A 10,056-nucleotide genomic window follows, 5' to 3' on the forward strand; every position below is an offset into this window, starting at 1 on the left:
CTATATACCATTCATCTTAGAAACACCAAAAACCCAAAACATCAAACACACCAACTCAAAACGTCATATCTTACTATATACCAATTATCTTAGAAAACGCCAAAAAACTCAAACATCAAAGATTCCAAAAATCGACGTTTCTTTTAGATACACTATTTCCTCAGTAAAACGCCAAAATGGCGAACATCGTTTCTTGTATATTCAATATTGTTCTACGCGAAGTTTCGCAGAATGCATTCTTGCCTGAGGAGCTGTGACTCAATAACATTTTGCTGCATGAGATAGACAAATCTTCAACAAAAAGATGCTGGTGTCAGACTTATGTCATTTTTTGTGTTTTGTTATTGATAAATATTATAATGGCATGAAGAGACGAATGACACTGATGAGTGGTTTGAAGATAAACATGAAGATACAGATGAACTTAAAAAAAAAAACTCACGTCATTTTGTCTTTCCAAACGGCCACAAAAAAACTACTTCAACAACAAAAACACAAAATGAAGCATGCCAAAGTCAAACCGCCAGTGAACATGTTTCAAAGAAGGAAGAGACTGATGACAGTGAAGATTTGGAAGAAGAATTGTTTCTATTTTAATTTTTTTAATTTTCTTTTTCTGTTGTTATGTATTTTTTAGCTAGAAACAAAAAAATACATTATTTTAATAAAAACGCCAAACAGACATAATGATTGTGAAACGCCATCATGCCATAAAACGCCAAAAACTCCCAAACTATAATAAAAGTAATTTGGACAAGTATATTAATATAAGCTAAAAATGAAAAAAAAAACGCCAAAAACTACTTAAAGCCATTAAAAAACGCCAAACTTAGAAGATGGCACGTCTATCACCCTAAAAACTCATAAAATGTCACACCCTGACTTTTGTGGAAGCGTGTTATGTGTGACTTGCTTAATATCATTGCATTCAATTATACCAAACAACTAAGTGATTAAAACCATGATGTTCATCCATAAATAAGATTCAAAATATTACAAACTACATTGTTTAACACCAACCAAGACTTCCAGTTTAAAAATACAAACCATCCAAATGTTTAAAGTTCCATAAAGGACTTGACACAATACATAGATAAAAACAAGGCTTTGAATTGTATGTCTTATCTAAGATAAAACATCTAAGTCAAACCCTACAAAAGTGCGGATGACATCGTTTATTGTAGACACATCTTGGAAACCTTGAACGCCTGCCAGATCCATTTACAATTTCATGAAATACATATAGTTTGAAAACATCAACAAGATTTGAGGGAGTTCATGTGTTTTGTATGTGAGCTCGTAATAAACTTGTAATCACTGTAAGTTTGTATTTGTAAACCGGTATGAAAGCGTCTATGAACAGATCGATTAATGATTTGCAAGGTTATTAATATGTGTGCAACGGTGTAGGAAGGCTCAATCCTTTGCGTATTTCGTACCGGGCCACCTGGCTGGAACGACATAGTCATCACATGCGGCCAACTCGCGGACCCATGGGTGGGGCTCGCAACACCCAAATAGATCTATCACTTATGTACCTCGGTCCTTATACAAGGATTAATGGTCTCAAGTTAACGCCTACCCATTCACATGATCTACCAGTTCATTCCTTAGCTAACCATACCATTTGTAATCATTGTAACATTTGTAATATGTATTTCACCCCCGAAGTTATAAAACTGAAAACAGTTAAAACAAAATGGGGACATGAACTCACAATCTTGCGTCCTGCAAACTAGTGTAACTCAAAGATCTGGTCCTGGAGTCATGCAACTACCTACACACGTGCTACGTTCTATTAGACGGATGGGTCGTGCCACGACTTTTAGTCTTAATTGTTATGACTTAGTATCTTTGAGTTATGTTAAATATTATTCCAAAGTATATAATTGTTTGTTAAAATAATATATTTTAACTTATTTGTTTTGTAATCCTTCAAGAATACTTCCCCATGGATGGGTATACTTATACTTGTATTCTTAGACTTGTGTATTTTGCCAAGTTTCGGTGCCGTATTCCGGTGTGTATTTGTACGTACAAGAATACGTATTTTGTTGTATTTATTAAGTATTCTTATACTTAATTTTTGTATTTAAATTTTCCGGAATATTAATTTTAGCCAATAAAAATCACCAAATTTTGTATTCTTAAAATATATATATTTTAAGAAATCTATTATAGAAAATTATCTATAATCCTTCCTTGGCAAAAATAACTATATTTTCATATAAACCCCAAAAATAATATATTTTCAAGATTATCTTAGAAAATACTTATAAAGTCATTTTTCACCCAAAAATAATATATTATAAATTTGTTTAAGAAAATATATATTTTCTTCAAAAATAATATATCTTCTTAATAGTTCAAGAAAATATATACATTTTTCTTTACTCAAAATAATGTATTTTTTCTTGACAAAAATATGATATATTTTTGTAACACTTGTAAAAATTATAATTTCCGTTTCCTTGGTTTTCCAAAATATCCTTTAACTTATTTTTCAAAAATATATATGAACTTAATTCCGGAATATATATGTGTAATCCATATTCCTTGCTCGGTTTGTCCAATATTCGGCTATAAATAATATATTTGTTTTTCTTGGAATTTTGGTAATATTTTGTATTATAATTCTTGGTATTTTGGTAAGTTATATTATTTCAAGTCCTAAAATAATATAACTAATACACATAATATACAAGTAATCAAACAAATTGTGACATCTAAATATATTTTCCTAAATACATACTTAGTCACTTTTATTTATAAAAAATCAACCTCCATTGATTGTAATTTTTGTAACAAAAATTATGGCAAATTTTGAAAAACCATGGTTAAAATTTACTTATAAACACTTGTTTAAAAATATTTTTTCTAAGTGTTTAAATTCTACAAAAATTTTGCCATAGTTTTCCCTTAAAAATGGAGGTTTCCATGCTTTCAAAGCATATTATTTTCTTTTAAAATCATCACCAATCAACAACAAATCAATCAACACTTACCATGAGCCAAAATCTTGCAATTTACACTACATCATGAACTTGAAATTTTGTAAAAATTTGTAGTAACTTAGTATGTTGTTAAGTAAGCCTAGTTACCCTTAAAAGTGTGGTTATTTGTTTGTAAATCCCTTTCTTGAAAGATTTAGTCTTTTATAACTTACAAGATGATTTTTCAAAAAATTATTCTTTTGAATTTTTCTTGTGAACAACATATTTCTATACTTAATTTAACACTAAATACATGGTTAGTTTCTTTAAAAATCATAACTATGTAAATCTTATATATAAACTTGGTTTCTTGAGAAAATCATCTTTGAAATCATCCATCTACAAGACTTATATCATCATCATGTTCAAAAACATCTTCATTTTCAAGTTCATGTTCCACATAATAGGATGATCATTTTGATTTCACAAGATCCATCCTCTCACTTGCTAGATCATGTGTTTAATCACAATCTAGCAAGTTTCCTTATGATGATTAACATCTTATTCACAAGAAATCACAATCAAGATTCACACATACACTAAAACAACAATGATTCTTATATTAGTGAGCTTTATGTTAAAGATTATCTTCTTATTCTTTCATGATCTTCATGTTTAACATCTTACATATTCTTTTAACCAACAGAATGAGAAGTAAAATGAGGTTATAAGAGTCTTACTACTAGCACAAGGCTAGGGAAGAAACCTAAGATGAAGAAGATGACAAACTAGGTGGTTAATAGCTCTTGAGAAAGGTCCTTCAACTTCCAATGGCTCCAAGCTCCTTAATCTTGCTTCTAGCACCTTTGTAACACCTTGGAATTGTATGAATGAAACTTGAAAGTGGTGGTGGTGTGGTGGTTGTTCTCGGCTGAGACTAAGAGAAGGAGGGAGAGAGAGTTGAAGTGTGTGTTGTATTGTGAGAAATGAGAAGTATGTGTGGTCTTGTGGTTAATTTAAACTAACTCCCAACATCACATAAACTCTTGGATAAAATGTTTCCTAAAGCACTAAACATATCTATTAAACAATTGAACAAAAATCATGGGTGGGTCCACCCATCTAAACCGTCGCCAAGGGGGGGGGGGTATAGGGTTGGATTTCAATTGTTAGTTAGATTGTTTAGTTATGTTTCAAGTGTATAATTTAGTGTTTTTAGATGTTATGTAATTATAAGATGTGTTATGATGTTCGGTGACCATAACTAGCTCGGAATGATAAAACAATGCTTCTAGTGAAAATTTGGTGTTTCGGGTAGTGTCCGGTTGTTCGGTTGGTTGCCCGTTCGTTAAGGTGCTAAATTACGCAGTTTAGTGTGCTTTATGTTCCCTTTTATGACAGTTTTGATTCTCGACACTTAGGAAGGTATTCTGGACCATTAAACCATAATTCTGCATAATATTGAGTTGTTAGAATGCTGATTTTTGCTGAAAATTGCAGAATTCTGCAGTTTATGTGAGTTTTAGGCACTTTCCGGCACTTAAACTATCACTAGGAAGGCAGTTTTATGATCCTTACTTTCCTACACACTATACTAGTGTAACTCTTAGTTTCTAACCCATTCTGTGTCTTAACATCATGTTTGTCTGATTACTGAACTCCCGTCAGTATTTCTAGTTCGTCTGATAATTGTGCTAACTTTGTTTCGTGCATCATTTTGAATCATAAAGTGTTGCATGCAATATGTGATGCACTTGTATGTATATGGCCATAATCAGAATGAATTCATGTCATTATTTCAGATCAAGTACAATCATTAAGCTGCAAATTACTGTTTAATCATTGTACGGATACATGGAAATTTGACAGTTGTCACATTCTCCCCTCGTTAATAAAATTTCGTCCCGAAATTTTAAGCTACGTTATCGGTTGCAGGGGAGTTAGGGAACAAGTGCGGATACTTTGATTTCATTCGATCTTCACGCTCCCAAGTAAACTCTGGGCCGTGACGTGAGTTCCAACGAACCTTGACAAGCTTAACACTACTCCTCCGAGTCTTGTTAACTTTCTAGTCCGTAACCTCAACGGGTTCTTCAGTGAAGTGGAGAGTGTCGTCGATATGCACTTCAGGTTTGACACATGAAATGTATCGTGAACACCGTTTAGTTCTTCCGATAATTCTAACTTGTATGCAACAGTACCAACCCTTTCCAATATCCTGAATGGCCCAATGTAACGTGGGTTTAACTTGCCACGTTTCCCAAATCGTGCTACACCTTTCCAAGGTGAGACTTTCAGTAAAACCATATCTCCTACTTCGAATTCCAACGGTTTCCGTCTCTAATCCGCGTAACTCTTTTGTCGATCACGAGCCGCCTTGATGCGCTCTCGGATCTGCATGATCTTGTCTGTCGTTTCTTGAACCAATTCGGGGCCAACCATCTGTCTGTCTCCAACATCTGCCCCACACAACGGTGAGCGGCATTTACGGCCATAGAGAGCTTCGAACAGTGCGACTTGAATACTTTTATGGTAGCTGTTATTGTAGGAAAACTCAACTAGAGGTGGATGAGTATCCCAACTGCCACCTAAGTCCATTACACAAGCGCGAAACATATCTTCCATTGTCTGAATAGTTCGTTCGCTCTGACCGTCTGTCCACGAGTGAAAAGCCGTACTTAGATTCAACTGAGATCCAAAAGCTTCTTGAAAGGATTGCCAAATCCTTGACACAAACCGTCCATCTCTATCTGATATTATCGAGATAGGCACTCCATGTCGTGCTACTATCTCCTTGAGGTAAAGCTCAGCTAGCTTCCCAGTGCTATCTTTCTCTCGAATAGGTAGGAAGTACGCAAACTTGGTCAATCAGTACACTATTACCCAAATCATATCATGCCCTCTAGGAGTTCTGGGTAACTTTGTTATGAAGTCCATCGAAATCTGTTCCCACTTCCACATGGGTATTTCAGGCTATTGCAGAAGACCTGAAGGTTTCTAATACTCGGCATTAACGTTACCACAGGTTAGGCATTTTCCGACATAAATAGCAACATCACTCTTGAGCTTTGGCGACCAATAGTAATCTTTCAGGTCTTGGTACATCTTGTCCGATCCTGGGTGGATCGAGTACCTCGACTTATGAGCTTCATCAAAGATAACTTCTCTAATACCGCCATAAAGCGGAACCCAAATGCGTCCCATGAAATACAAGGTTCCTTCCTCGTTAGGCACCAACTTCTTCTCCATTCCTCTAAGATATTCAGCCTTAAGATTCTCCTTCTTAAGAGCTTCTTGTTGTGCGTCACGTATACGTGTAGTGAGATCCGTCTGAATAGTCATTTCTAAAGCCTGAACCCTTATGGGCTTAATCCTTTCCTTTCGACTTAAGGCGTCTGCTACCACATTCGCCTTTCCAGGATGATACTTGATCTCGCTATCATAATCATTCAGCAACTCAACCCATCGTCGCTGTCGCATATTAAGTTCTTTCTGATCAAATATGTGCTGCAGGCTCTTATGGTCCATGAAGATAGTACATCAAGTACCATACAGATAATGTCGCCAAATCTTTAAGACAAATACCACTGCACCTAACTCCAGATCGTGAGTGGTATAATTCTTCTCATGGACTTTGAGTTGGCGAGAAGCATAAGGGATGACCTTTTGGCGTCGCATAAGCACGCAACCCAATCCCTGACGCGAAGCGTCACAATATACCACGAAGTCTTCTGTGCCTTCGGGTAGGGATAGTATCGGTGCATCGCATAGCTTATCCTTGAGCAGCTGAAAGGCTTCTTCTTGCTTGTCTCCCCATTCATACTTCTTGTCCTTTTGAGTAAGGGAGGTGAGCGGTTGAGCTATCTTGGAGAAATTCTCAATGAACCTGCGGTAATAACCCGCTAAACCCAAAAACTGTCGGATCTTAGTCGGTGTTGATGTGCGTTAGGTGTAATATAATTTAGGTATGTATTTTAAGCCCTTTTACACTTTTTAGCCAAGTTTTAAATTTATAAAACACGATATTTACTAACACTAAACACATATATGGGCAAGTGCACCCATCGTGGACGTAGTATAGTGTTGGTAAGATACCAAGGTCGTCCAAGGACACAAGAGCTTTTAGTACCGGTTTATCCTCAACGTCTAATCATATCAAAATGTTAGAAAAAGATTTTTAAACTAAGAAAATAAAACTAACTAGAATGCTGAAAATAAAATAAAAATAAAAACGGATAGACAAGATGAATCACTTGGATCCGACTCGTGTGTTAGTGTAACCTTTGATTATTTTCACACTTTTGCACTTGTTTAAGAGATTATCTTAGTTATTGTAGTAGGCCCCTCTTTTGAAGGCGACGTTACCCTCAACCCAGTAGTTTAAGTCAGCAAGGATACAATCCTAAAGGGTCGGATTATTGAAAGATAATTAATTAAGTTATTAATGCATAATGTGGTAGGCCCCTCTTTTGAAGGCGACGTTACCCTCAGCTAAGTAGTCTGAGTCAGCAGGGATACAGTCCTAAGTAGCTGGGTTAAAGTTTTAATAGTAGTTTAACTTATGAGGGGATCAAAGAGTTTGGACCCCCACCATCCAATACCTTTGGGTATTGAAGGAGGTCCTACTAAATTTGACCCAGGTCCTTTGCAGGATCTATACACTGAACAATGGCAAGACTCTTACCAAACCATTCCCTTAACCCCAGACCAGGTAGCCAACATACCTCCATATAGACCGTGGAGATATGAATGGTGAAAATCTTTTATTTTATGTAGACAGTAAAATAATGCCAAGACACCACGGACAAACGATAAGGAAGAATCACCTTCAACATAAGAAACTAGTAGTTAAAGTCATTATTACAAAACCAATTAAAAAGTGCAAAAGATTAAAAATAAAAAGTATTACACTAAACACTTGTCTTCACCAAGTGATGTAAGAGACTTAGGAAAACATGGCCTTTGATTGTCAAGAACTCTTACGATCAATCTTGGATCCCGAGCGACTCACACACTCTATGATGGACAATGGATGATGGTGTTATGGTGGTGGTGGGTGGTGGGTGAAGGGTGAGAGAGGTGGTGTGCCAAGGGATGAGTTGAAATGGCTCCAAACACTCCTATTTATAGGCTGAACAGAAGCTCGGGCACGACCCCGTGTCCATCCTTGTCTCTCTCTTCATTAATTGTAATTCGCAATTACAATAAATGCGTCTGCAGGAAGTTGACCACGCCCCCGTGTCCGCTGGGCACGGCCCCGTGGTGGGCAGTAGAAGCTTCTAAAGGTTTGTCTTTTCTGCTGCTACTTGGGCATGGCCCTGTGCTCGCTGAGCATGGGGCGTGGTCAGTCTTCTGTTTTCTTAGTTTTGCTTGGGAAGATGCTGTTGAGGGGTCGGGCATTCCGCTTTTGTTCCTTTTCTTGTATTTATGTTAGATTTAGCTGTCTTTTTGCTTCTTTTGTTAATTTGAGCTCATTTAATCCTGAAAATACAAAAGGAAGACAAAAGCACACTTTTTCCAACATTAGTACTAAAAAGGGCTAGTTTTATGCCACAATTGATATAATTTATATGTTGCATTTTGCGCATATCAGTGTCTTCGGAGTCTCCCAGTTCTTGATTGCTTCAATCTTTGTGGTATCCACATGAATGCCATTCTCGTTTACCACATGACCGAGAAATTGTACTTTGCGAATCCAAAACTCACACTTCGAGAACTTAGCGTAGAGCTTTTCCTTCTTTAGTAGCTCTAGAATGGCTCTGAGATGTTGCTCGTGATCTCCCTTCGTTCGTGAATAAATCAGGATATCGTCGATAAATACGATCACAAATTTATCAAGATATGGCTTGCACACACGATTCATCAAATCCATAAACACTGCTGGCGCGTTAGTCAATCCAAACAGCATCACGAGGAACTCATAGTGTCCATAACGAGTTCTAAACGCAGTTTTCGGTATGCTCTCCTCTTGGATCCGCAACTGATGATAACCCGATCGAAGATCAATCTTGGAGTAGTAGCTTGATCCTTGCAGTTGGTCGAATAAATCATCAATCCTCGGTAATGGATACCGATTCTTAATAGTTAACTTGTTCAGCTCCCGGTAGTCGATGCACATTCGTAAGCTACCATCCTTTTTCTTAACGAACAGCACTTGAGCTCCCCAAGGAGAGAAGCTCGGCCTTATAAATCCCTTGTCCAATAACTCCTGAAGCTGCGTGGATAACTCTTGCATCTCTGATGGTGCAAGCCAGTAAGGTGCCTTGGCTACAGGCGTGACGCCTGGAACCAAGTCAATGTGGAATTCGACTTGTCGTTGCGGAGGTAATCCTGGCAAGTCTTCGGGGAAGACCTCAGGATATTCCCTTACCACAAGGATATCTTCAAGCTTTGGCTCTTCGGCTTCCTTGTCCCCAACATGAGCTAAGAAGGCAACACATCCCTTACGTAGAAACTTCTGCGCTTTCATACAATTGATGATTCGCAAAGGCGTATCATGCTTCTCTCCATGAATCATTATCGTCTCCTCATTCGCCATCGGAATGCAAATGATCTTCCCATGGCAAACTATCTCCGCACGGTTTCTCGATAACCAATCCATCCCAACTACAACATCAAAACTTCCCAAATCGACTGGCAGAAGATCTATCGAAAACTCACGCTCACCAAGCTCCAAAACACACCGTCTAATTACCTCATTCGCCTCTACTAATTTCCCATTAGCCAACTCTATCGAATACGAGATGTCTAACTTATTCGCAACTAACCCAAGTATTTCCTTAAAATCTAGGGATACGAAGATAAAAACAGAACAAGTATCAAACAGCACAGATGCATAACATTGATTAATATGGAGCGTACCAGTAACCACATTCGGATCCTGGCGTGCTTCCCTGGCTCCAATGGTGAACACCCTTCCACGAGCTTGATTATTTTTAGGGTAGTCCCACTTAAAGTTCCCCATATCACCGCAATCATAACATCCTTGGCCGCGTACATTCCCATTACCACCCTGGTTGTTGTTGTTATTGTGTCCTCTACGGTTTCCATTTCCTGCCTGATTCCCGTTTCCACCACGGTTCTGATTACCATATTGATTTTTGTTACCACCACGATTACCACT

This window comes from Helianthus annuus, chromosome 8 (assembly GCF_002127325.2).
Source record: "Helianthus annuus cultivar XRQ/B chromosome 8, HanXRQr2.0-SUNRISE, whole genome shotgun sequence".
In the NCBI taxonomy this organism is placed as follows: Eukaryota; Viridiplantae; Streptophyta; class Magnoliopsida; order Asterales; family Asteraceae; genus Helianthus; species Helianthus annuus.